Genomic DNA, 26,417 nt, shown 5'->3' with positions numbered 1-26,417 from the left:
TAGAATTGCCACAAAACCTTTTTTAAAAAAAGAGAGAAATATTTTACATTTTACAGATACCAGAATTTTCTCCCCCAGTGCTGTTCCCTCTCTCCATTCCTACCAGATTTCATCACCTCTCTCATTAGGGCTGCTTTAGAGGACAGCTCTGGTAGAATCTGCCTAGCTGGAAGCTGTGGGGGAGTTCCCAGCCCCCCCAAAGCCAAGAGAGAGGGTTCTGTATCCTCCAGGCCAGCGGAGGGGGAACTGAGGGATTAGGAGTGCTCAGCCACCCTCCTGTGTGAGACAAAAAGTCACTTCAAGGTCAGAATTATTTCCCTTTGGCAAATAATTGCCAAGGAGCCCCTTGGGCCTTTTTCCCCAGGCGGTGGGCCTTGGGGTTACCCGCCCAGCAGCACTTTAGGGCAGGCGATGCTGGTTCTCCTTATCCCCGTTAATAACTCCTCGTTGCTGACTCCTGGTGACTTCTGGTTTGGTGCCAGGGTGAGTGACAGGCAAACCTCTCCCAGCCAGCTGCCAAACCCTGTGCTCCTCCCCGACAAGTGGGTATTGACCTCCCTGCCCACGCAGCAGTAAGGTCTGACGCCTGTGGAAGAAGCAGTTTGGACTCTGAAATGTCTTTTATAGATACGCCACTAGAGGGGAACAAAGATCTATAATATATCCGAGGTTTGCAAGGAGCCCTGGAAAGCCTCCTGCGATCTGGGGGCCACAGTGGCTGCCTGGAGATGACTGCACCGGCACCAAGGGAATGCTTTTCCTTGCTGTGTAAGATGATGAGAAAAAAACTCAATTAAATGTATAAATTGCATTTATATAATCATAAAAAAAAAAGATTGTTCCCTAGAATGTGTAAATTCTGCTCAGCACTGATACCTATGCCAAGTGAAAAATGAAGAAAACAATATAGCTCTTGGCAGTACTTTTTCCTCTAACTACCTCTAATTAGTGATATATATGGGATGTACATGTGTAAAACTAAATAAATTATTTCCAAACCATTCATACTTTACATTGAAGGCTCCATAAATGAAGTATGTGATCATTTCTTTGCAGATTGTCTGTAAATAATGAAGGCTGATAATGTGATTAGTGTGTTATTCATTATGGAGGCATCATTCATTTGAAATAATCTGGAGGCGTTAAATATGAAGATCTCTAATTATGATGCTTTTAGAGGAAAAATACATAAAAGAAAAGTGGGGGGTAGCTTGTAATTCTCTCCATAAAATTAGTTCCTAGATGAAAACGAAAGGGTCAGAAAATTAGTTAGTGACTTAATTAGCTTAGAGAAAAACTGTAAATTATTTGAAAAATAGTGTTGGATGGCTTTGACGCACTGAGAGGGCTTGTAAAATGCAGAATCACAATAGAAATTTGAAATTGGAAGTGATTTGTGTGATGGAAACACTTTGGACATGAAGAGGGACCACTGCCATTAATTTCTGTTGGGGTCCATTTAAAACTGAGCATGTGGCAGAGGAGCACGTAGCGTCAGAAAGAACCAGCTCCATCCTCGAGGCCATCCAGACACCTCATGCCCTGGCTGAATGTGGAGGGAAGCTTGGGAGAAGCCTTTTCACACCAGTCCTGTAGTGGGAATTAGCTGGTATCCTCGCTCCAGGCGCTTTCCTGACCTCCACCAGCTGCTGTCAGAGCCCCTAACGGGGATGCCTCGGTTATTTCAGCCAGCACAAAGGGAAGGTGTGAAGGCAATATGTGCACACGTGTAAAACCTATCTGTGCATGTACAAGCCTCCGTGCTGGGGAGGGTACCGGTCTCGGAGGAAACATGGATTTCCCTCTCACTTCAGCTTACTGCAAAATATAATGTCATGCTCAGGAGGGAGATGGCGGGGTGTCCTTGCCGGGATTAGCACAGAAGGGAAATGTGCAAGATTGTCTGGACATAAAAGCTATGCAAAAACCCGAAGGGATAGTCACTTATGGTCCAGCTTATTGCTGTAGCAAAACGTGAAGTGCTTTCCTGCTCTGTGTCATGGGAAAGCTCTGTTCCCAGTTGCACAAAAGCAGGAAGGGAAGCCAACAGAAAGAACTAAGAGTAAGAACAGGTACAGCCTACTGCCGGACTAGGTTTATGTCTACCATGCAAAAGGAATTGGAATTTATGTCTACCTAATGTGTGATAAAGCTCCAGATCACTGCTTTGAATCAGGAGCTCCCCAAATGGCTCCATTGTGGTCACCTCACCCCCAGACTGGAGTCTGGACCTACATCCCAAATCCTTATTTGCTTGCAACCCAAAGATCAGGGAGATCCCCAAACTAGGTAAGGTATGGTCCATCCCAGCCCAGTGTCTGGTGTTACCTCTAAATCCCACAGTCATACCAGAAGTCTTCACCATTTATTCAGAAAATTGGTCTACCTATTCTTTGAAACCAGAGAGCTTTCTTCCTTCCAAAACACTTAAGTGGCTTTATCTAAATGTCCAGAGCTGGAATATATCCACAGGTAAATACAGCGAGGTTTTCATCTGTGCTGCAAACACCTCTTAAAGTTCTCAAAGAAATACAGCCCTGTGGCCATGACTATTTTTTTTCAAGCCGCATTTCTTCCCCAATATTTCTGTTGCAATTACCAAAAAACAATGAGCAGGACGCCCCATTAGAAGAGCTTAGAAGACGTGCCCCCTCTGAACATGATACCCCCCCCCAAAGAGGTCACCTCCTCTGGTGCCACCCCAGCAGTTGAGGATGTGGCACGTCTCTTCCCCATCCATGTGTGACATGTTTGTTTGGGGCAGCGAAAGCGATTCACTGCAGATCTATGTTTTCCCAGGGGACTGGAAAACAGTCGGACACTACATCTCGATATAAATCAGCCCAGAGTTAATGTTTATCTTTTATCAGAGTAATGGGAAAAGTTCGAGCAAGCCGGCTAGATTAAGGGTGAAGTCAAACTCCCAAACTTTCTCTTAAATTAGGCCCAGCGGGGGCGTAAAAGCATCCTTAGGGACCGCAGAGCTCTGCAGGAAATTATGCCAGCTCCACCAACTCGTGTTCATTATCAGTGTCGCTCACTCATGTCACCTCCACAATTATTTTAGGACCTGTCACCAGGAACGTTCTCCCACCAGCAAATGTTTCCAGCTCGCTCTAATGGGGAGGCTGAAGTTCGAAGCAAAAGTTACCTCCACACCTCCTCCTTCTCACCCACTGCCTTTTGGAGCCCCTGCTGAGCAGGATGCGGCCCGGGGGTGTGCGGATTCGGCAGTGCCTGGCGCTTTGGGGCGAGGGGGCTGCTCAGCATCCCCTGCACAAAGGAAGGAGGGGAGCACCCAACACTGGGGAGGTAAGCTAGGGCCTGCAATACAAAAATGTAAATCCACGAACTCCAGAGCTGTAGGGAAATTAATGGCAGGGTCCTGAGGAGATGCTAATGGTGTAGGGAGAGGTGAGAGAGGAAAGGAGCCAGGCCTGCCCCATTATAGGGCTGACAAGTGGATCCTGATGGCTATTTGGCTTGAATACACGGTTCTTAGCTTTCAGAAGATTTTTGGCAAGAGAAGACCAATGTCCCCCAGGCACACAATAACACAGTCCTGAAGGGTCCCCACCTGTCTGTACTCCGAGCCCTTGCTCAAGACAGGTATAACCCCGCATTAGGTGGCACCACCAGGGCTTTGCCTGGGAGAGTTTCAAATAACCCCAAGACTGGAGACCTCTCCGCAGCTTTCCTCTGTCCCTGCACGCTCAGACACTCTGTGAACATGCCAGACGGACACCGTCGGAGGCTCCGGGGATGAGCCGTGCGCAGGGAGGGAGCAGCTTTGATTAAGTGGATTACGCTGGAAATAAGCAGCAGACAAAGCACTGAAATGTTGACATGAGCTACAGCAATGAGGAACAGCAGTGATTAATAAGCTGCAGTACTGTAACTAATCAGTGTTTGCAAGCACTTTGGACCTGGAAAGCATCTGCTGAGAACTGTTCGCTGTGAACATTTCCTGCACCGTGCTGACAAATCATCTCAAACCTTCCCAACAGTGAGAGGGGACGGTGTCTCCTCTGGTGGAAGGGATATGCTGCTGGTGGTTTCTTCAGGTGAGCACACCGCATCTTCATCACGGGTGGGGGATGTCACCCGCTCCCTGGTCCATGGCTCTGCGGATCCATGTGGACTGGGGCTGGGGCTGCTGCCGTGCCTCCAGCCCACCCAGACCCGCATGGGGTGATGGCCTCGTGTGCAGGCAGGGCAGCTGTGAGGCACCTCATCCCACGGGTGCCTCCAGGCACATCAGCTGGAGCCTGGGTTTCTTTGGCATGTCTTACAGCTCCAGCATCCCCTCCCACCACCTTCTCCAACCAGTAGGTGATTTCCTTGGGTTAGCAATGAGCAGTGTGCACACCTCTGGCTCACAACAGAGCCTGGTATTAAATTCTCTTTGATACCAGGTTGAGCTGGAGCTAAATTTTCTAGAGAAAAAACATAGAGTTTTGTTGCTGTATAAGCGAGCAAACAAAAGCTGCTTGCTTGCAAGAAACCTCCATCCTTTCGTAAACCGGCCTGAGGAAAAGGTTTCCTTGGAGTTGAACCGATGGCCCCATCCTGCCCCGCCAGTGCAGACATCCCGCCTCATTCCCCAGACGCCCTGTCCTGAGACAACAGGTGAAAAGCAAGTTCACGGAGAATTTTTTCTTCCTCCAGTTTCTCTTTTCTCTCCCCCCTCCTTGCCTCCGTGCCTTTTATAGTGTAACATGTGTCGGGGTTCATGTAACAAAAAGAATTTCCAGTGTCAGGCAAATAATTTTTCCATCTGTGTTTTTTTCCCCCTATTTTATATTTTTTAACGGAAGTGGCATCTGTGAGGTGCTGGCTGTAACCGATACGTCCAGGAGTTGCGCAGTTCATTATCAGCAGCCCGCTGTTGGTATGCCATTTTTGGCCGCTCCAGCTGTTGTTATGGAGAGGGTATGCATCAGTTCAGCTGACAGCTGCAGGCTCGCAGAGAAAATGAAAGTTGTTTTTTCCTGTTCAGCAGTTGTCTTATCCTTCCCAGCACACCCTGATGGGGTTTTCTAGTAATGGGCTGAGGTTAGAAATCATGAAAAACATGCACAAGTGTCGTCTTGACATGGGTCAGGTCTCACTTTTCTTCCTGCCCATCTCCGGAACGGTGCGTCCTCAGCGGTGGTTGGGGATGAGCCTGATTTATCTGGCTGGGGGATGCTCGGGACCCCAGGAAGGCATGAGCTGTGCTGGGCTGTAATAATTCACATCAGATGCTGATGGAGTGTGATGAGAAGTGGAAGTGAGTCCTGGGGGATGAAGGTCCTCCGTGTCCAGTGTTAGAAATGCTTCTGCCCACAGCAGCTCTGAACAGCAAGAATTAAGGAATCACCATTGCTTGCTGGTAATGCTGGGAAGCCATAAAAGAGAGCTGGACACAGCTTTGCTGGCACAGCCACCAGCTCGTCCCCTGCCCGCATGAGCCAGTGTTCATTGTAGTGAAGGAAAGGCTTTGTCAGACCCCGAGCAACATGTGTGTGCTATTAAAGGCATGTTAATGAAGACAAATCTTTAGGTATGTACTGAAACCCTACCTGCACAATATAACAGCAACAGCAGCCGTAGTCTGACAACCCTTCTGCTTGCACTGCCTTAATGTAACCAGATCTTATAATCTAGCTGGCTCGGGTGCTCTTACTGCTCATGCAACAGGGTTGGAGACATCAGGATCCCCACTCGGAGACCTGCTCAGGAGCAGGGTGACAGCAGCCCGTGTCCCCAAGCCCCCATCCCACTGCAGTCTCAGCTCTGCCCCGGCTGCAGGCACCTGCGGGTACCCCCCAGTTACACAACCCCAAGCCTTGGTGGTGGGGCTTCGGCTTCGAAGGAGGGGCTGACTTCCCATTAAATGCCTTGTGGAGGTGGAAACGCTCTTTCCATTGCTTCCCTGCCCACACTCCTCCTGTGAGATCCCACACACGTGGCAATCAAAGCTCGGAAGGCAGCCTGACTTTGTGAGCGTTTCGCACCGCTTTCTCGCCCGCCCAACGGATGCTCGTGGGGGGACGAGGCAGGGGCAGAGAGCCAGGGGATCTGCAGCTCCCCATGCCCTCCTCTGCACTGCTCTGAGCAGCACCGAGGTGTCCAGGGGCTCACACCTACGATGGGAATGGCAGATTGAGTGGCGTCGCTTACCACACACTGCGTTTGAATCTGCAAGAAGGATGCAGGAGGAATACTTCCCCCTGACAGAGTATCATAGGGCAAAAATGAAGAATATTTGTTTATCTTTCCAATAAGGGCAAATTGTGAAGCATAATTTCCTACTTGCTAAAATACAGACTGTATCATGCTGAGAAAATTGAAGAAAACATTGCTCATCTATTCTTTAACTGCCAAGACATTTCCAAGCATCCTTCTTTTATTAAATACCACCCGAGACCTTTTTTTAATACTACATGAAAGAAAGGTACTTTATTAGGTAAATATAATGAAATAACCATGTGTTGTTTCTCACTTCATGGCAAATGTTTCTGCTTCCTGATGATATTGATTCCAGATCGAAAAAATATTGCTTTACCCCAGCACCACTCACCTCTGCACAATCTGGTAAATGCAGCCTAGGAGCTGTGTCAAATCTGCTTTTCTATCAAGTTCCCCTGACTTTCAAGTAAAATACTTGTGGTGAAAAGATATTGCTTAAACTCAATCATTCCTTTCAGTGCAATGTTTTTTCTTCTCTCAGTATTTCCTTTTTCTGTGTCCTACCATTTGCACACCCAAGAAAAGAGAATTTTCAGCTTAAATTGTGGAAAACAAATGACAAAGTAAATTTGGTTGTAACTTTATTCAAAATTTGCAAAGTGCTGGTGGTAATCATGCATCACCCAACTAAGGACTGAATGCACTTAGTAGAAGATGGAAATCATGAAAAGCTGAAGCGTAGAGTGCTTGCAAAGGTGTCTTCTCGCAGGCTGAAATACTTAAGGATCCCAGAACTTCTTAAGCTCTGGATCAGCAGAGGAGATGAGATTTTCTCTCTGTTTGAATTCCTTACCTGAAATCACCATATCCATGCCACTTCTAACGCTTGACATTACTTTGTTGATAGGTTCTATCAAGGTGAAAACAACAATTTCCCACAGAAACCATCTCGATCAGGTTGCCTTCCCCAGGGAATCTCACTGCTTCATGATGATGATTTTGGATAAGGCAAAGCAGCCGAGACTTTATTTCTGAGAGACTCTGACTGCAGAAGCAATCACTTTGGAAGCTGGCTTTCCCAAAGCTCTGTGCACTCCCACACGCCAAAGTCACTGGGAAAACCAGGCAGTGCCGGATACCTTCAAACCTCCCAAACTCAGAGCACAACCCAGATGTGCCTGGGCTCAGGAGGTCTCTTCGGTGCTGCAGCACCTGCGTACAGCAGAGAGGCAATGGACTCGTCCTTTTCTGTTTGACCACTGGTGCACGGTGATGCTTTGCAGAGCCCTGGCAGGTGCAGGCAGCTTCCCTGCTATAGTAAGAAGTAATCCCAGCCCTGTGCTCTGACCGGGAATCTCCAGCCCTCATCTGTCTGCTCTGGTATCACCGGATCTGACTCCGTGTGAAGTCAGTGATGACTTAGGATTCAAAAAGAGGTAGAAAAACAGCTGTTACTCTTCTTCCTCACTGGCAGCACAGCCCCAGGCTGCCTGCCTGGCTCCTTGAGGCAATATCAAGGCAGGGAGCAGGATGGCTGCTCTGGCCACAAAGCAGGCAAAACAGCCCTGAAGCATCTGAAGCATCCTCACCAGGTCAGAGGACCCTGGAATTACTGCAGGGAATTTCTGTCATAACCCACACACCCTTTGGGTTTTCCCTCAGCTCTTGGTTTTGCTGTCAGGCACAAGGAGACTGGCCATGGTCCCCATCACGACTGGTCTGTGGGCTGCCATTCCTGCTGGACCTTCTGGCAATTACTGCTCACGTGTGCAACCAAACAGGTTCTAGTCCATACCCCGTGCTGCGTGACATAATCCTGTATCAGTTACTGCTTATTTCCTTCTTTTTGTCCCTTCTAGCCTCAATCCAGCCCATACAAATTTTTCACCTCCTACATCAAATGCATTGCGACCTGCTTCCTCCAGCCACAGACACCGACTGGGGAAAACTTGGCACCAAGAGCCCGCTGCAGTAAGGTGATTTTTCTGCTGTTGTTTTAAGCAGTTTTAAGCGTTTGATTTATTTAAGGCTCTACATCTTCCCAGCATCACCAAACATCTGATGATTTTATTTCGATTGCCTGGTTATTCATGGCCAGCCTGCTTTTCCACTCACCCAAGCCTACATCAGTTATGAAAAAAATGAAATGGTGGATGTTTATTTTATCTCTTTTCCCCAGAGAAGGAGTTTAATAATTTAGCAGCAGATATGAAACTGCTCCATGAGGAGTAATTTGTTTTAGGGGGGAAAAAATGAGATGATTTTTTTTTTCTCCCTCTCCCAGATCCCCATATATAAAGGTATGGTTTGCTTTGGATCATATTCACTCTCTGAAGACTTGGTTTTGCTATTAAAATCTTTATTTCACTACAGATTATTCTACCATTCCTTTGTCTCTCTGCTATTAGTCTGCTTTTGGTATGCAGCTGTCACCATGGCTTTTAGTAACCTGCTTTCTATTGGTTCCCAGAAATGGTTTATATCCCCTTAGAACAAGCCAATAAAGGATTTCAGGTGCTTTCTAACCTGCCAAATACAGCTCATCAAGAAACAAATGGAAAGGAAGGCCAGGAAGCAACAGATTTGTCACAACTGTTATTTACCAACGCTGGATTTTGAGTTTACTGCTTGCTTGGTCTCTTCAAGAATATTTTCCCTAGTGAAATAGCATCTTTATGCATGTAGTGCCCAAACAGGCATAGACGAAAGTGAAATCACCAAGTGAAAGCTACCCATGCATCCCCATGCAAGCAGAAAATGAGCACTGCAGTCCTTTTTTTTACAGTGATTTCAAGAGCGGGATTCAATAAACTGTATTTCTGGACTGGGGACTTTCAAAGACCCTTATACATATTTCCCAGAAATTTTAGAGGTTTAATGGCCTCTGAAATCACCAAGATCTTCCAAAGATCTATTCTCAGAAGACCTGTAAGAGCTCGGTATCTTGCCAGCCTTGGCGTCTCTGTCAAATGGGGCTGAAGTTGACTGAATTATTGCAGGAGAGGCAGACAGGCAGGCGTATTCACAGCTGCCGCACAAGCCTCCTTTCACTACCCAGGTACAAAAAAAACCCACAACACCATAAGCCCGTGCTCCACTCTACCCCAGCATCCCCAGCACCAGCATCATCCAGCCCCGACCCGGGGGTCCCTGGTGTTCCCAAACGTGGGACCCTCACCAAGGGCTCCCCTCCGCTGTGGGTCCCTGTGCGCGGCTCACGTCCTCCTGGTGGGAAAAGTGGGATTAAACACAGAGCAGGTTCTGCAACTGCTGACTCCTAAACAGAACCGCTTTTGGCAAAGCTGTTTCGCATTCTGACCAAATGGAAATTCTTCTTTATAGCAGAGGGTTGGATTTTTTTTTTTTAATTTGCTTTTTTTTTTTTTTTTTTTAATAGTTCTTGTGGGTTCCCCCCCTCAGTCACTTTTTAATGTGCACCACATAATAATATGAAGCTAAGGACACTGTTCTGATAATTCCTTGAGCAGCCCTAGTGAAACACTATCCAGATGTGCTGCTGTTTTTCTGCAGGGGAATGCATTGTGCATGTCAAAAAAAAAAGAAAAAAAAGGCAATTTTCCTTTCCTCTTGGCCTTCAATTTTAAACGAAGTGAGGTAGGCCACCATTTTGGGGCTAGAAGATGAAAACCAGCACACCCAAGCTTTCCAATAACCTAATGAGGAAGGATCCAGAAGAGTTCATTTGAGGAAGGAAAAGCAAGAGAGAGAAAGAGAAGGAAAAAAAAAAATCTAGGCTTAGGAATCAGGAGCAGAAACACGAGCCTTGTTCCTTGTAAGCTTGGATAATCTAAGTCAAAAACCACATGAATCAATTCAAGCTGAGTCCAGACTGCTGTTCCGTACACACATGTACACACACACACATGCACACAGAGCATTTGCTGTGTTTTATAACATTTTAGTGGCTGCTGCTTTGTTGGGAACTGTTGGGAAACACATTTGCTCTGTTCCCACTCACGAGGAGGCTGAAAATGTTTTGATTTTATAATAATTGGACTTTCACACCCTGAGTGTTTTCAAAGCACTGCACGAGCATTATCTAATAATCCTCAAGGCAGCTCATTGAGGTAGGTAAAAGTCAGCATCATTATCCTCGTTCTTACAAACTGGGGCGAAACCAAGACAGGGGTGATATATGCGTTGCCCAAGGCCACACAACACGTCGATGGCAGAGATGGGATTAGTGCTAAGGAGCTGCTGGCTCCCGGCCCGGGATCAGGGCTCCGTCCACTGGCCCAGGCTTCCCCGGGGATGGAAATGCATTTCTGTGTGAGCAAAAGAGGGGAAGAAGGGAGGAGAACGAGATGTGAAGAAAACATGCGCCACAGTGAGTAATGCAGGGGTATTTTTAGCAGCAAAAGGATGGGCTCAGAGCTCTCTGTGGTGTTTCAGATGTCCTGTACTGCATGCAGAGCTGATGCTGCTGCTCGGATAGAGGAAAGGAGCTTTTTCAAGACAGGGCTGGCTAGTTTGTTGGTTCCTTTCTGATCGACCTCAGCACAAATGGAGTTGAGCTCAGGGAGAGGGAGCAGCAGGTCTGTGCGAACGGGCTGCTCGGACAGAGATGGATGAGGGAGCGCTGACCCGGGCGGCTCTGCTGGCAGGGCAGCAGTGACAAGCAGCTGGTGGCTGAAACAGCCTCCCCCGAAACAGCTGGATCTGAGGGAGGACATCTGGATGCACTCTGGGTGGTTTGCTAGAAACAATGTCCACCGGGTCACAGCAGACCTAGGTCTTTGGGATGCCAAACACGAGGCACCCCGTGCTAGCTACAAGAGGGCTCTGCTGGAGCGTGGGTGCCTGCGAAGGTGGACGGGGCCTCTGGCAGCACTGGGGGGGTGAGGAATAACCACACCAGGGGCTGTGTGCTCCCCTGGCCTGCCCCAGTGTCCGGGGACTGTGTTGGATCAGTGCAAACCACCAAAATCCAATAAAGCTGCAGGCATGCTCAGAGACTGCAGCACATGAATACTCTAGGGCCACAGAGCCAAACAGCAATGCAACAGGTGGAGGAAACTTAAACCTCTCCAAACCCTTCCTGAGGCTGCCAGGATGAGCTCGGCTAAACCACCAAAGACTTCTGAAGCTCCAAGAGGGATTTTCTCCCATGCAGAGGTGGGTCTGCCAAGCCCGCATCCCACTGGCGGCCACGGCAGTGCCCTGAGCCTCGCAGGTGACGGACCCTGCAGCAAAGCACCTGAGGGACCCTCTCTCAGCAGGTTTCCAGCCCCTTTCTCTGAATTTCAGCAGCAGGCGAAGATGAAACTGAGTGCTAGCCTCGAAACTCGGCCAGACTTGCCTGGTCCGTGGAGCAGATTTCTTTGAGAGGTGATGAGGGGATTAGGCAGGGAACCACCCCCACAGCCCTCATCGCAGGCTTCCTGGGGAAAAGTCAGGTTCCCATAAAAATCCCAGAGTCTCGTCCTGACCGCTCCCTCGCTGCTGTAGTCTGATGGATGTAGGTTATTGGTTTAAATTATTAAATTATAAACAAGCATTTGTGAAAAATCTGTAACATCAGACACCAGGAAATCCACTTAGTGACAGCCTCTGTGGATGCTTCATCAGGAAGTGAGGTTAAGTCAGAGCTTGTACCTCCTTAGACATCAAAATCTCAGAAGAGCAAGGAAACAGCATAAGAAACCAAGTTTTACTAGTTCTGGTGCTCAGAGCTGTTGCTTACAAGATCTTAGAAAATGCCCTTGGGGTGTCCTCCACACCAGCAGGAGCACTGGTTACAGGATTAAGTCCAGCTCTGTTTCCTTCAGAATGTTACTTTCTGCAAAGCAGTTACATGGTTGGCATCCAACCACAGAGTTTGCTCAGTGTGAAACCAAAAGTTCCCTGTTCTGAGGGGCCTTGCACCCTGGATCCCAGGTGACAGAGTGAAGGTAACATTTTTCCAGCCACTTTCCACCCTCAGGAGGTATGTCTGTATCTCTGAAGTCAAACAGGGCCAGATCTCCTGTGTTCTCCAAACCTAGCATCAGAGCCCACCCTTGGGACAGGCACTTATTAACCAAGTTATTAATTTGTTAGACATCAATGTGATTGCATAGCCTATGCTCACCCGTTATCCTGTGGTGTCTGGAGCCATGGCTGCAGCACTTTGCAGCTCCTGAGAGCTGGAGCCCCTTCTCCAGCTTTGGCTACAAGTTCATCTCAGTTCATAACTGTTGTGTTTTTACCTTTGTTCTGCTTCCCTACGCATAAGCCCGTGGCCTAGAGGGAGAAATGCTGCTTGAATGTGCAGGAAACCTGGGCTAGATTCCCGTTCTCTTGCTCCTTCAACTACTTTAAAAGGAAAAGGAGTGGGGTTTTCCAGCCACATGCGTGTCACATTCATGCATTTCGTTAAGGCAGCATCGCAGGGAACTCGCTCTCCAAGCCTCATTACCTTTTGTCTCCAGTTCCAGGAACGGAGCAGACGGTTGCCAGACCGTGGTATGCAACGTTTACCCCTTGAAAATCTTTAAAGAATTTAAACTTTGCACAGACGTTTTAAGCAGACCCAGCTGCCAATTCCACATGAGACAGTCTTAAGATAAATGGATGTTTGTAATCACCCCGGCGCTGGCGAGGGAAATGCACCACCATTCAGGTAAGCGGCTTATTCAATTTACTGCTGCGTGGGGCTGCCCTGGGTGATTGCACTGCAGGGCTCACCCACGTCTGTCCACACTTTCTCACAGTGCCACTTCTCCCGCGCTCAACGCTGCAATTAGCTTGATTTATATTAAACTTTGTTACCGCTCCCTTTTCCTATGCTCCCATCTTCGGGAAGCCTGGGGAGTTTTGACAGGAGCAAACCATAACTAACAGGAGTAGAAAACAGTCCAGCGGCCGGGGAGCTGGCCTCTGCTGCTCATGATGCCACAGATCGATTCGGGAGAAGCAGATTGCCTAAAAAATTAGAGCTGGTTTGGCTCGCGGAGAGGCGCAGAGGATACTTGGCCATGTGGCTGGCTCCTGCAGAGGGAAGGGGTGACCTCTCCACGGGCACTCACCCTGCTCGCCGCAGAGCCCTTGGAGCAAGGCTCTGTGCAGGGAGAGATCACCTGGCTTGGGGATTTCATGGCAAACCCATCTCGCGGGCGAAAAGTTTGCCACGTGGGGCGAAGCTTTCTGAAGTGGGATCTGGTGCCGGGCAGAGGGCCAGCCCCGACCTGCGGGAGCCCCGGGGGCTCGCTTCGCCCTCGCCTGGCACCCCGGGCCCCGAGCCCACGCTGCCGCTGTGCTTTGATACGGCCTCGCGCCCCGGTGAGCAGCACACGGGGGGCATCAAACGAACCTCCCCCCAGCCCGCGGCCCTGCCCAGGTCTGTGTGGGATGCAGGGAGCCCACCTGGGAGGCTCCGCGTTGCTGAGAGCCAGTGTGGAGATGTGGGGAGGTTTTCCAAGCAGCCACCGAGGCCTGTGGGCACTGCTGTGGGCAGGCAGGGTGTCTGCAGAAAGCCAGGGCAGCAGAGCAGGCAAAGTGAGTCTGGTTAAATGAATTTACGTAAAGACTCATGGAAGAGGGGCTGCCACCTTCAGCTGTCTGCGTCCTGACCTCACTTAACCACACGTGGTTCTCTCTGAGCTGACATCCTGTGGCACCTCTCCCATACATGCTTGTGCTTAGCTGAGCTGACTAATGCAAATTCACTGCAGCCAGACAAGAAAATGATGAGGATAATGTCCTGAGTGTTCACACCAGTGCAGGGCTGAGGGATGCAGAAGCCACGAATCCTGTGCAGGGACCTCGCGCTAACCATGGACACGCTTTGGAGGGTGGCACTGACCTCGGTGGACAGCACAGCCAGCCCGAGAGGCTCGGGTCGCTCTTCTTGCCCTAAGCCACACTGGATCAGCTGATTTCATTTCTAATTTCCTCACACATGTGCTCAAGCACAGCTGTGGAACATGAGCCGAGTCTGCAGAGGAAATCCTGAGATTTACACAGGCCCCAGTGGATTATAAAAACCTGGAAACCGGACAGATAACACTCATGTAACAGACTCGAAACATGCTGAGGAGAAAAAAAAAATCACAATAGATTAAAACCTGCTGTTCTCTGCAAAATGTAAAAGTGTCTTTTCCAACACTTTGAACTACTGTGTTAAAACTTTGTAGGTAGCTATCGTTTCAAAGGTGCAATCTTCAGGAGGAGTTTTCTTTTTTTTTTTTTTCCTTTCTTTTTTTTTTTTTTTTTAATGGTTTTGGTAAGGTCGCAATAAAAGAGTTCTTAAAAGGGCTTGACCTGGAGGGCTGCAAGTTTTTTTCCTGGCGAGGTTCGTTTCTAAACCGTGTGCAGCTTTCAAAGCTTCTGAGAACTTCCAAAACCTGATCTGGCTGATGTTAAACGCTCAAGGTGGTGGGAAGTAAGAAGTAAACATCTCTTGCTGGGAGATGCTACGCTTTTAATCCCAGTGGAACCAGTTGGATGCTGCGGAAGCCCCCAACAGGGGACAGATAAATCTCTTTGCTCAGCTTCTCGCTGCCTACAGAAAACCCAGACGTTACACCCAAGGGTTTGGCTTTACTGCAGCCTGGGAGAGGACCCAGCTAGGAGAGATTTCTTTCATAGGCTGGCTTCACAGCACAAATTCACCATGGTGGCTGTATCAGACAGCACCATTATCTGTATCTTGTGGTTTTGTAGCCTCTTGTGTGCCAAAATGCTTTTCTTTTCAACTGCAAATCATTTCTGGCCATAGCCACCATTTTCTTTGTGAAATGGCTTTGTCCTGATTCCTGCTTTCATCCATTCTCTGCCCATTCTCTCTGTTTGCTCTTACATCTTTTTAACAACTTAAGCTAACAATTGATTTGGAAGGGATGGCCACTGCCCTGGACAGACATGTTCATGTTCCCCATCTAATTAGTGTGTGAAGGATGTTTTCCACACACTTTCCAGTTGGCCACAGGCTCAGAACTGCCATTTTTGTGTTCACTGAGGTCTACAGCTGCCTCAGCGCTGAACTCAATGCGACCAAGATCAGGCACAAGGTCAGACAGTTTTTTCTTACGCTGTCAAACGTGATTTATTGCTTTTCTCAGGATCAATGACTGGAAGAATTTGGGTTGCCAAGCTGTGCTGGGTCACATCCACCCAGGACAGTTAACAGGGCCAGAACCAATTCTTGCGAGGCCCCTTCTTCCCTCAGGATTTTGTGTGAATCTGGGTTCCGTTTTATCTCAGGCATCAAAAGAATTTTGAGGAGGGGTCAGATAAAAGTTTGGGGGGTTTCCCCCCTCATTTCTATGAAGGGCAAACCAAGATGGTTTGGGGTTTGTGAAAGCAAAACCAGGTTGACTTGGATCTCAGATCTATTTTATCTCAGTCACCAATCTTTCATTTGAATTTGGGGTTTCCAAACCAAAACCCAGCTAAGACTTTGTGTAAATAAATAAATAAATAAAAAGAATCAAACCTGAAATCCAGCCTCCTCCACACATTCCAGGCGGTTGCTGAGAATAATTCTCCTCCGAGTTCATTTTAATCAAACTGCGACAAGAAGAAACCTCAGCTGACATCCACCTCCCCCGAGAAGGAGCAAATCCGGTCCCGAGAGGGGCAGAAAGAAGAACAGAGAAAGGCAGGCAAGACCCGACTTGGTTTCTGCACTACCAACATGCTTCACACTGGAGCTATTTACATGCAAAGCAAGGACTCCAGGCATCTCACGACCTTTAGCATGGCTTGAGACACTGTGAAATGATGTTGCAAGTATCATATGGCAAGACAGAAGAAACCCTGCTGAGATTCGCCTGGAGCGCAGAAGCAAATGGGGTAGCAAAGAGACAAGAGCAGCTTGGGCCTTGGTGCTGATTTACAAGAGGAAAGAGAAGATGTAAAGGTGCGTTGCCTTGACAGATGACTGTCTGAAGGATGTGGTAACGTTCTCCTCAAAAAGGGAGCCACTTCTAGCACAGGTGGGGTTAATATATCAGGACATACAAACCTGGGATGCGTAGGAGATGGAGCAGTGCAGAATGCTCAGTTTTAAGAGGTAAGCTTGAAGTATTTGTGCTTTGAGCCCTTCTCTTATTATCCAGAAAGAATCAGGGCTTGGCAGATGGTCAGTGACAAAAAGAAGGAAATCACTCTCCCCAGGTCATTTTTTCCACCAGTAATGTGATCCCGCAACAACAACGACAAAAAACTAGTTTCCATCCTTCCCCCCAGGAATCTATGTCTCTCCTATTGGATTCAGCTCTTTAAAAGAATTGCTTTCCATTTTAGAAATGGATTTTCTCAGCTCTGAATTTCTGTGCAAGTCCCTTCAAACATGATTTCCAAGGTATCTGTTCTGCTCTAGGCGTCAGCTATTGTCCCCAAGGGTTTTGTGACATAAACTGTGGCTTTTGACCGAGAATCAAAGCTTCCTGGGGTGAAAGCTGTGTGTTTTCTTTTGCATTTTGCTATTCTCCAACTTCAGTAAGTAATGAGTAACCAAATGTAAAACTGCCCGTTCTATGCAGCTTGAACACGTTCACATAAATCATCCTTTTTTGGTACACTCTGTAGCGTTTATTTATTGTGTTTCACGTGCCAAGTGGAATGGGAAAGTAGAACTAGTCAGAATCTGCAGTGCCGTCTTTATTATTTAGTTTAGCCTTTCAAAATTATACTACGGATAATCCACAGAGCAGAGATCCTGCAATGGTCCAGAGAGCAGAGTCAACGTGTGGCGAGCTCCCTTGTGTCCTGACTCACTTCCCAGCACAGGGCCATGCACACCATGCCTTTAATTGCTTCTTCCAGACACGGGCTGCCGTGGCCAGCCCTGGTGCTGGCACTAACACACGCGTGCCCCCATGCAGACACCCACCTGGCCATGTTCCCCATGATGTCTGCTTTATGTGCACTCTGCAGTTGACAATACGCTGCAGACGGGCCCACAGAAAACACCCTTTTCCAGGCAGAAACCTCCAAATCTGGCACAAAAATGTGTGCATACTGCCCCATCCGGCACAGCGGGTGCATCCCCGGGCGAGCGCAGCCACCCTCAGCACTGCAGGCTCCAAAGCGCGTTGGAGGCGCTGCACTTTCACATCCATCCGAGGAGGATCGTAACGCGCTGTAACAACACGCCATGAAGCCAAGGGCCCAGACTTCGGGATTTTATTGGACTGTTAACTTGGACAATGAAATTCTTCAGGGAGGATATTTCTCGAGACAGACAGTTTCGTCAAGCAGTTTTTTCCATCTGACCCTGGGCCCCGAAAGTAATGACAGCCTGAACGCAGAGACGCTGTTTGCTGATTGGTACCACGATCCCGCGAAGGGGAACCATGAGCCTGGTGAATTCTCCTTTTTAATTAGGTGAGAAAAGCCAATGGAGCCGCGTGGCTCTCGCAGGGGAACCATAGCTGGGCTGTTCCACGGACAAATCCTTCCCACCCCACAGCAGCGCTGCAGACCTCGCCCTGTACAATCGCCCTTAGAAAGCCTGGCTGCAGTCACAGCCCAGGCTGCCTTCCCCTGGCACTGGTGGAAACTGTGGAAAACGTGCCTGGAAATTCTGGAGCCCCCGAGAGCTGTCCGGAGTCTGGCTCCATCCAGTCCACCATAGGTTTCTCTGCTCAGAGGTCTGAGCCATCAAAATCACTCCCGGGCTGCTTTTACTCTGCATTTCAATGCCTCTTTTCTGACTGAGTGCTGTGATGCAGCTGGGAGGACTGCGGTCAAGTACGAGACAAAGATGCTGAGTTATTCATTATTTTAGGGTTCTCAAAGAGCTGAAATCCTATTTAAATGAAAAAATTAGGGTGCCATGGGCTGTGCTCCCCAGATGAAGCGGCTCAGTGCCGTGCACCACCACCTCCAGAGAAGCTGGCATTACTTGTGGTAACAGGAGAAAACATTTTCCCTGGTGTTTATTATAAAGAATACCTGGTTAAAGTGACCTGCACATGGCCTTTCTGGGGAATTCCAATGTGCCCTCGTGTTTGCATTACCAAGCCTGAGGCACGTGAGGGCCCGCTCAGCCAGCAGCAGGAGCCCTGGACAGAGAGCTCCTCATCTCCAACCAAAGCACAAGCTGGGGGAATACAGGGCAAACCAAAGGGACTTTTCCAAAGCTGCTTTTGCCAAGCCACTGGCACAGCCAGGAAGGAGTCTGATCCTTGAATCATAGCCCCAGAACCACCGTGGGTTCATGCAGTACCAATATAACACCTTTCTAGCCAGAATGCTCATTAGCTGTGGCTGTGCAAGAAGAGAGAGTGGGGAAAGAAAGAGAGAAAACAGGTCACTGTCACCAGATGGTGTAAGCTCATGCAAGGATTGGCCATCAGCAAGAGATCTGATGGGCACTGCCATTTATCTTCAGCTAAATTCCTCAAATCTTATAAAATTTCAGGTCTTAAACTGCACAGGTCTTCATGAAAGCTCATCCATGCTCTCTACCAAGTGGCCTCTTGAGAGGCAGTTATACTGACAATAATAAAATACAGGCAAGGTGTCACGATTTTTTCTTAAAAATAAGCTATTTATTCTTAAGATCAGCCACCCCCAGCTCCCCACACAGCAATACATGGTTGCGGGAGTTAACCTTCCACATGTTTCAGTTGTTTCGGTTCAAGTTTTAAGTGGCTTCCGCTGCACCAGTGGGGAGAAAGAGCAAGCCAGCAACAAAATGTGAGCAACCTCATAAATCTGTAGAAACTGGAACCTGGGAGGATTTTACATGGCTGAATGCAAAACAACACAGTGTGTGCAGCAACTGAAACATCGCATTACAATTAGACAAGCAGGATATTCGGTAGGACCTTCAAAGTCATGTCTGAGAGCGTCTCCACGGCATGTAGCAGTGGCATGCAGCAATGTGCGGTTTTGGTGTAATCCAGCTAACCTGAGGACAGGAGTAAGGCCAGCTGCATCGCTCTGGCATCTGCCTGAGGCTGCTTACCTTGCTATCACAGCTGAACAGCTGCTGCTGCTGGAGCAAAGACGGTTATTACCACTACCATTAACAGCAGCAGTGGACTAATTCTTATGCAAACATACATTATGCAACATAAGCCAATACTGCCCCAAGAATATATAGTAAAAGACCTGATGGATAAAGCAGGGGGAAGCAAGTTTCTGCAGCAGAAACAGCTCTAGATGGGTTCCTTTCAAGCTGAAATTAGTTTGTAAAGAAGAGTGAAAGTTTGGAACAGGCTGCTCAGACCATGGGACAGGTGATGTGACTACCATCAGGTTGCACCAGCCATGGTGTGTGTTCAGGTCAGGTGGCTGAAAAAGACTAAAAAAAAATGAACAAAACCCCATCACCACACACACACCACATACCAAGGTTTCAGCACTGCTGCTGGAGCTTGCAGTTTTCCAAGGAACTGCCATAGCAGTGTCTGGTCACCAAAGCAAATACTTGCAAAGTTTTCCAGAAGTCTTCTCTGAACCACACCATAGGCTTCCTAGCAGGAGATGCAGTGCTTCTTCCTATCTTTTACTGTTTGGACGTCTCTTTTTGATGTGATTTGGTGAATGAGAGCACCGATCCAGCCAACAGAACTAGAGGGTAGCGTGAAGCCTCCGTCAGATTCCTGACAACCTGACCCGATGGCCTGAGCACTCCCTGCAGCTACTAACATCTGCCTTGGAGCTGAGCTAAGAGCCACCAGAAAAACATTTGAAGAACTAATGATAAAAAAATGAATCAGAAACTGTTCATGCTGCATGCCCAAGGAAAACGGATACGTGGCTGAGCAGCCTCCGAAACATGGTGCTCTGCCATCTGGGAGAGGACGGTGATGGGGAGGCGCGAGCACATCTGTAGCTGCGGCCCCAGCTAGGACCACCCCAGGGGATGTGGGAGCAGTTGCTTTTGGCTCTCATTTTTCCGTGCAGGAAATCGCAGACAGAAATATGATGCATCCACCATACGGCGAGTCCAGTGCGTCCCGGACAAATGAGCTGCTCCCCGCGGCCGGGTGTGCGGGGCGGAGCGCGGCCCCGGTAGCCCCTTTCCCCTCTCCCACCTCCATAAAGCCGCGCCACGATCAAACCACGGCACTTCACCGACACAATGAACTCAAACATTCCTCTTCCGGAGAGGATGTGGTCAGTCACCACACACATCTTCTGGGGCCCGACCACAGATCCAAACAGTCTGGTCACACATCACATGTAATCTTAACAGCAAACTTTCTGACATGCAGTTCAGACCTACCCCTGTCCTTGTGGGACATTTCCCTTATATCTCCATGATAATAAAGAGTGAGACTTGCTCAAAATATTAGTATCTGGGGAGAGAGAAAAAACGCTTCAGCAGACTATGACTCACACAAGAATTCCCTGAACCTGAGATGTGGGTAAGTCGTTAGGAAGAATGAACTCATCCCGGCTTGGAGGTGAGGAGTCAGGATCTCTTCCCAAGCTGAAGCTCCCAAATACTTCTCCAATGAGGCCCTTGCCAGGAAGCTCGTGCTGGCACCAAGGCAGATCCCAGACCACAAGGCTGGGAGATGCTCTCAGCTGCCATGGTAGCTGCCGTGGTAGCTCCGTAAGATGCAGCTGATTGAGCACAACTTGTAGCAAGGAATCAGACCTAATGCCACTGCCTCCAGCTCCACAGCAGGGTGTCAGCATGGATGTGTCACGGTGACACCCAGAGGTGACAGTTCCTCTCTCCAGTGGCACCAGACTTCCAAATGTCTCATCTGTCCTCTCTCTCACGCTGGTCTGAATGGTCCTGCAAATTCTGCAGCACCCACAGCACAGGCCAGCATCATCTCTGCTTAAAAATGGCTGTGTTTTGTGTGCAGACTGTGAGGCTGTATAAAAAGGTTCTTTAGCAGAAAATAATGTTTATAATTAAACCTAACTTTTTTTTTTTTTTTACTGAATCTAAGATTTTTTTACTGAAATCTTTTATATGGGGAAAAAAGTACTTTTTTAAACTCTGAAGATGAAAATTCCATTATTTCTAATATTTCAGGAAATATATCAGGATTTGGGTTTTAGGGTGAAATGCTGAGCTTGGGTGAAGCATGTTTTCCCACCAGCTGTAGAGTGTATATCAACACATCTGTATAATCCACCTCCAGTTTCCCTGTTTAATATCTCGTGTCTATTAAAATCCAGTCGGTATGGTATATAGTCTCCATCTTCCAGCAGTTAGCACAGAATATCAGTAATTTATCAGCATTTCCACCTATGCTCGGAGTTCCAGATATCTGCAGTAACTCTTTAGTAATGACTTTCTTATGGCTTCTGTAGCAGATACAAAAGTTTATAATGTCGAAATGATTGTTTTTATCAGTCGAAGTATTTTCCAATCTGTCCCATTTCCTCCACCCACATATTTTGTTTTGTGTGAGGAAAATTAAATAAACAGGATTCATTTTTCCAATGAAAACAAAATTAGTTTGCAAGCCAAAAGGAACTCAGCTTGAAAGCAATTGGGATTTGAGCAATTTAAAACCATTTCTCTGCATGTGTTAATGAAGAAATTAAAAGTTTAGAGGGAACAAAAACACCATGAATGACGCACTGGAAATAGTCTAACTCAGCTCCGCAGGATAACACATATCATTTGGACATGGCCCTAGTTTTAGATAACATTGCAGCAGCATAAAAGGCATGTGGCAACCAAGGTTTTGGAAACCGAAGTACAAACCAGGCACGTTCGTGGCTCCAGCTGCTCAGGAGCCTGGGAGCAACACTTGCTTCTCTTCGGCCTCATGACCCACAGAGGTGAAGGAGAGCTGATTTGCTGCCGCTCACACACGGGCAGAGTCCACGCATCGCCTTTGTCTGGTACCAGAGATGCTGAGTGATGTGTGGGGCTGCAGGGCACTGGCATCTCCAGCCCTTCACTGAGATTCAGCCAGGTCCTTGGGGCTGATCTAAGCTCTGGGTGAATAAGGGAAAAATGCACAAGTGCCTGGTCTGAATCCAAGGCCACGTGCGTCCTCCTCTCCCCCGGCTGAGCCTCACTCATGCCATATCTCCAAGGGGCTGCTCCTTGCACTGCAGCAGGCAGCTCGGCAGGGAAGTCCTCTGGAAGATGTGGCACTTGCTGGAAAGGCTGGAGTGCACCGAAACCTGGTGTGGCAGTGTCACCTGGGCTTGTGGTGGCATTCCAGGCAGGAGGAGTTGGGACAGAAGCCAGGAAGGGCAGGGTCCAGGGGCGCAGTGTATGGGACAGTGCATCCCAGGACACCTTCTGTTGGACACACAGCCCCTTCTGCAGCATCCAGAGATGCAGAAGAGAAATAAAAGTCCACCTCTGCAAGCCATGCTCTCTCCTGTCTGGTCACTCCTTAATTTCTCTTGGGCTCTCCAGGCCCCTCATTAACGCTGACCCCAGAGGCTAACAGCCCCTGCCCTGCTCCCTGCAGGGCTGGCCTGCAGCCCGTCTTCTGCACGTGCACCAGTCACATTCATCCGGTTGTGCTCGCATCCCTGCCTGAAATCTGGAAGTGGCTCATGCCCAAGAAAAGGTCACTTCCCCACCAACTGGGGAAGCCAAGTGCTCTGCCTCCCCAACACTCCCACATCACCGGCCAAGTGCAAACGGAGATGGAAGACTTTGGCAATAAAGATGTCCACAAGCCCAGCAAGCTGCAACCCACACTGCAAGGAGCTCGAGACACCCGGCGTGGCACAGAGAGTCCCCAGGGAGGGCATGCAGCTCAGAGAGGAGGGCTTCTGCCTGAGCTCCTGACTGTCCTGGGCTGTCCCAAGGTACATCCCCATGGGGAGGTCAGCGACCAAGGCTAGAGGGAGGACACCGTGGTTGCCACGAAGGAAAAAATCTTTGGAAACATCGCCAAGGGTCCAGGTGAATGCAGAGGGTTCAGATGGGGCTTCAGGAGGGAGGACGACAGCGACAGGTTGCCTCCGTGCTGCTGCTGGCACATGCTCCCGACCGCCTGTTGCTGTCTCTGAACAGATGTGGGCAGTTTCGCAGATGATGAAGTATTGAATATGTTTCTCCTTCAGGGATTATTACTACTAAATAAATCTGCAGGTTTATATGTTTAGCAGCTGACGGAGATTCTTTTTCCCTCCCCTTCTCCATTATATTATTCCTTGCAGCAAGAGCCAAAACAAGGCTTTTAAGCCAGGGAGAGGACAGAGAATGATCAGGATATGATTTGGGAAATTTTAGAAACAATGCTAGAGTAAATGGGGGCAAAATATCCTCCCCAAAACGTAGCTCATTTATACATTTAAGCTTGTTTCATGGTGTATCTTGGACTGGACTGCATGAGCATCGGTTTAACCACCAGCTCATAAATTCGTCTGGTATCTTTAAAATTTGTGGCCTGGGAAAAGATCTCTCCCTCTCTCCTGGTGGTATTGGATTTATTTTTTTTCCTTTCTTTCTCTCTGAGCTGACTTTGAGCAACGTGGGGCTTGGATTTACAGTGTTTTAAGTTCCACCAAAAATATTCCCCGACCAGCCCCAAAATGAAAGACGGAGAGCGTGTGATGAAAGAGCCCAACCTGTTTGCAGGGCGTTCCAGCTCCTAGTTGGTAACAGCAGTTTGAACCTGGGGCACGAGCTGAGTCATGCACTCCTGGAGTTTTCCTGCCTGCTTTTTTGTTAAAGCCTCCCAACATCCAAAACCAGCCTTAAGAGAGGCTTGGTGCCCTTCCCATGGCTCCCAGAGACACCCTCCCAGCACCCTTGCAGGACTTTGCTTCCTGATTCCTCCTCCAATTTGCAAATTTCTCCTTGACTCATAAGCATTCAATTCAGAATGCCAAAAGGCCCCAGCTGGGGAGGAATAAGGGATGTGCAAGAAATGCTTGCCCATATTCTGAAGCCGATGGCAGCCGTCTCTGCACCCAGAGACTGTTCTACTGCAGCCCAGGTGGTGGGCTCAGTAGTGCCCCTGTCCTGACACTTGGCCACCGTGATCATCATCCTAACCCCATGTGCACTGCGAACGAGGGAAGAGGTTATGGACTCAGCTCACCCAGAGCTTCAGGAAGCCAAGGAAGCAGATCCCACTTGGGTGGAGCAGGCAGGCGTGTCGTGTTGTTTAAAGCTCTCTGCGAGTCTGTGAGTCTCTGTGAGTCTGACCACAGATTTAAAAGCTGAGACTTCTGCAAGGGAAAGCAAAGAGGAGGGCACCAAGCCTGGGGGAGGGCAGCTTGGTGCTGTTTTGGAGAATGACAAATGCCACGAGCAAAGCTGGCAACACCCCTGCCGTGACAAGGGCTGCAGCTGGCTGCGTGCACTGCTCACCTCAGCTCCTTGGGACAGGGAGGTGGCCGCGGTGGTTCCCCTGCTGCCCCAGGGACACAAGGACCTGAGATGCTCCTCTCCCCCCAGCACCGGCTGCACGCGTGGCCCCGTGCCCGGGCAGAGCAGCAGGTGCTGCGTGAGGACGTGCCACGGGGCGTTCAGCAGAGCCGTAAGGAAAAAGGGGCTGCTTGGAATAAGCCCGGTACAAATCCCCACTCAGCTCGCAGGTTTTCAGAAAACATTCCTCGCTGCCTTTTCCGCCTCGCAGGCATGAGCTAATTAAACCCCGCAACAAGCGCGGTGTCAGATAAAACTAACAGGATCCACATGGCGATGGGGAAGCTGCAGGCTGTGTTTCTGATTGCTGGCTCCTCGCTGTGCTCAGGCCATGGGTTGTGTCTCGGAAGGTCTCATCTTGGTGCTCTCCATGCGGTGAGCACATGCGTGGTGCTCGCCCAGCCCAGCCCTTCTCGGCCATGAGACCCTCCTGCATCAGGCAAGGATGGAGCAGAAGTGGGCTCTCAGGTTACCAGCGCAAAGCCAATGCAAGTAGTACCAAGCAACTCACATCACAAGTCTGGGGTTAATGCATTTCACAACAGCACATGAAAATCTTTTAACAGATTGTTCTTTATTTTATGGTAAAATTGGAGGGGAAGGTTCTGTGTAATCCCACGGTCATGGGGAGAAACCTGCTCTTGGATGAGCTCCGCTCATCTCCTCACAGAGCAGAGGACGAGAGAAGTATTGTCTGTAGTGTGTTTTTGACAAAAATATATTTGTATTTTTTTTTTTTTTATTTTTACGTCCCAGTTTGCGTGAATGAACATGATATTACACTGGTTTAAGAGAACTTTGGCAGATTTTTATTGCTGTTTTACAGCACAGTTGTTCTTAGAAACAAAAGGTTTGAATTAATGGTGTTTTAATGTACAGGATATGACAGAAATGAAATGCAGAAACAGTTGGCTTGCACACTGGGATCCAAGTCAAAATAAAATTTGGCCGTAAGCCTACAGCGCTCCTCTGGGACACCCAAAAGGGGTGTGAACATTAACTCATACAGCAATAACCCTGGCGATCATGAGCCTGCTTCAGACTCCCACTAATGCAATAATTGAATAAAAACCATCTTCAATGTCGTATTAAAAAGCAACCTTGAACAGTGGATAAAGACCCAAGAGCAGAACAAACCGCATGTCCTGAGTCATTCAAGGTTCTGGTTTGCTGCAGTTTTCCTGTTAGAGGTGAACCCCTGACAGAGTCCCAAGCTTCAGCTTGTATCTGTTAAGATTTAGCAAACTACTCAAAAGGAGCATTGCAGATTTTCCTTTTGTATTTCTCCAAGTCAGTATATATCCTCCAAGTACCCAAACCAGAAGGCAGGGATGATTATCATCAAAATATCTCTGACATTTCCTTCAGGACTTTTGAAATACTCAAGACCTCTTTCTATCTCTGTTGGCTTCTTCCCCTGCTGCCTACCACCACGTGCCTTAACTCCTCCATCTCTCCAGCCTCCAACTTGCCTCTGATGTTTCATGCGAGGAGGATGCATTGTGTAGTTGACGACTGCTTCATTGTGGTGCCAGCTTGCTCCACAGACTTGACTATTTTTCTTTTTTCTTTTCTTTTCTTTCCTTTTTTTTTTTTTTTTTTTTTTGGTAATTGGGAAAAGGTTTGGGTTTTAAAAAAAAAAAAAAAAAAAGAGCGTTCCACGTAATTTAGAGAAGTTAACAAAGCGTGAAACTAAATAAAAAACACCATCCGGTGCTGATCTCAACGTTTATACATGCGTGAGTGCTTATAGCCATATAGAATATATTTGAACTAGATCCCTGCTTTCAGAACAAGCTTGTTGCTGTTTCTGTTGCTCTGACACTGCACAGTAATTTGAAGACTTTTTGACCAGATCTTTTTTTTTTTTCTGAGCCATGGTATCTGCTCAAATGCCTCAGGTTTCCTGCACTCTCCGGTTGTTTTGGATACTCTGCCACTTTATTGGCATGTCTCTGAACTGTCACAG

General features: G+C 48.3%; 1 long non-coding RNA gene across 1 annotated transcript; it reads left to right on the top strand.

The window, feature by feature from the left end:
- The first annotated feature begins 12,273 nt into the window (after positions 1-12,273).
- On the top strand, positions 12,274-14,435 carry LOC118174425. Its single transcript, XR_004754650.1, has 2 exons — positions 12,274-12,796; positions 13,848-14,435. It is a non-coding gene; the product is annotated as an uncharacterized LOC118174425 (long non-coding RNA).
- The last annotated feature ends 11,982 nt before the right edge of the window (positions 14,436-26,417 follow it).

This window comes from Oxyura jamaicensis, chromosome 14 (assembly GCF_011077185.1).
Source record: "Oxyura jamaicensis isolate SHBP4307 breed ruddy duck chromosome 14, BPBGC_Ojam_1.0, whole genome shotgun sequence".
Classification (NCBI taxonomy): domain Eukaryota; kingdom Metazoa; phylum Chordata; class Aves; order Anseriformes; family Anatidae; genus Oxyura; species Oxyura jamaicensis.
This window is presented reverse-complemented; position numbering and strand designations above follow the sequence as displayed.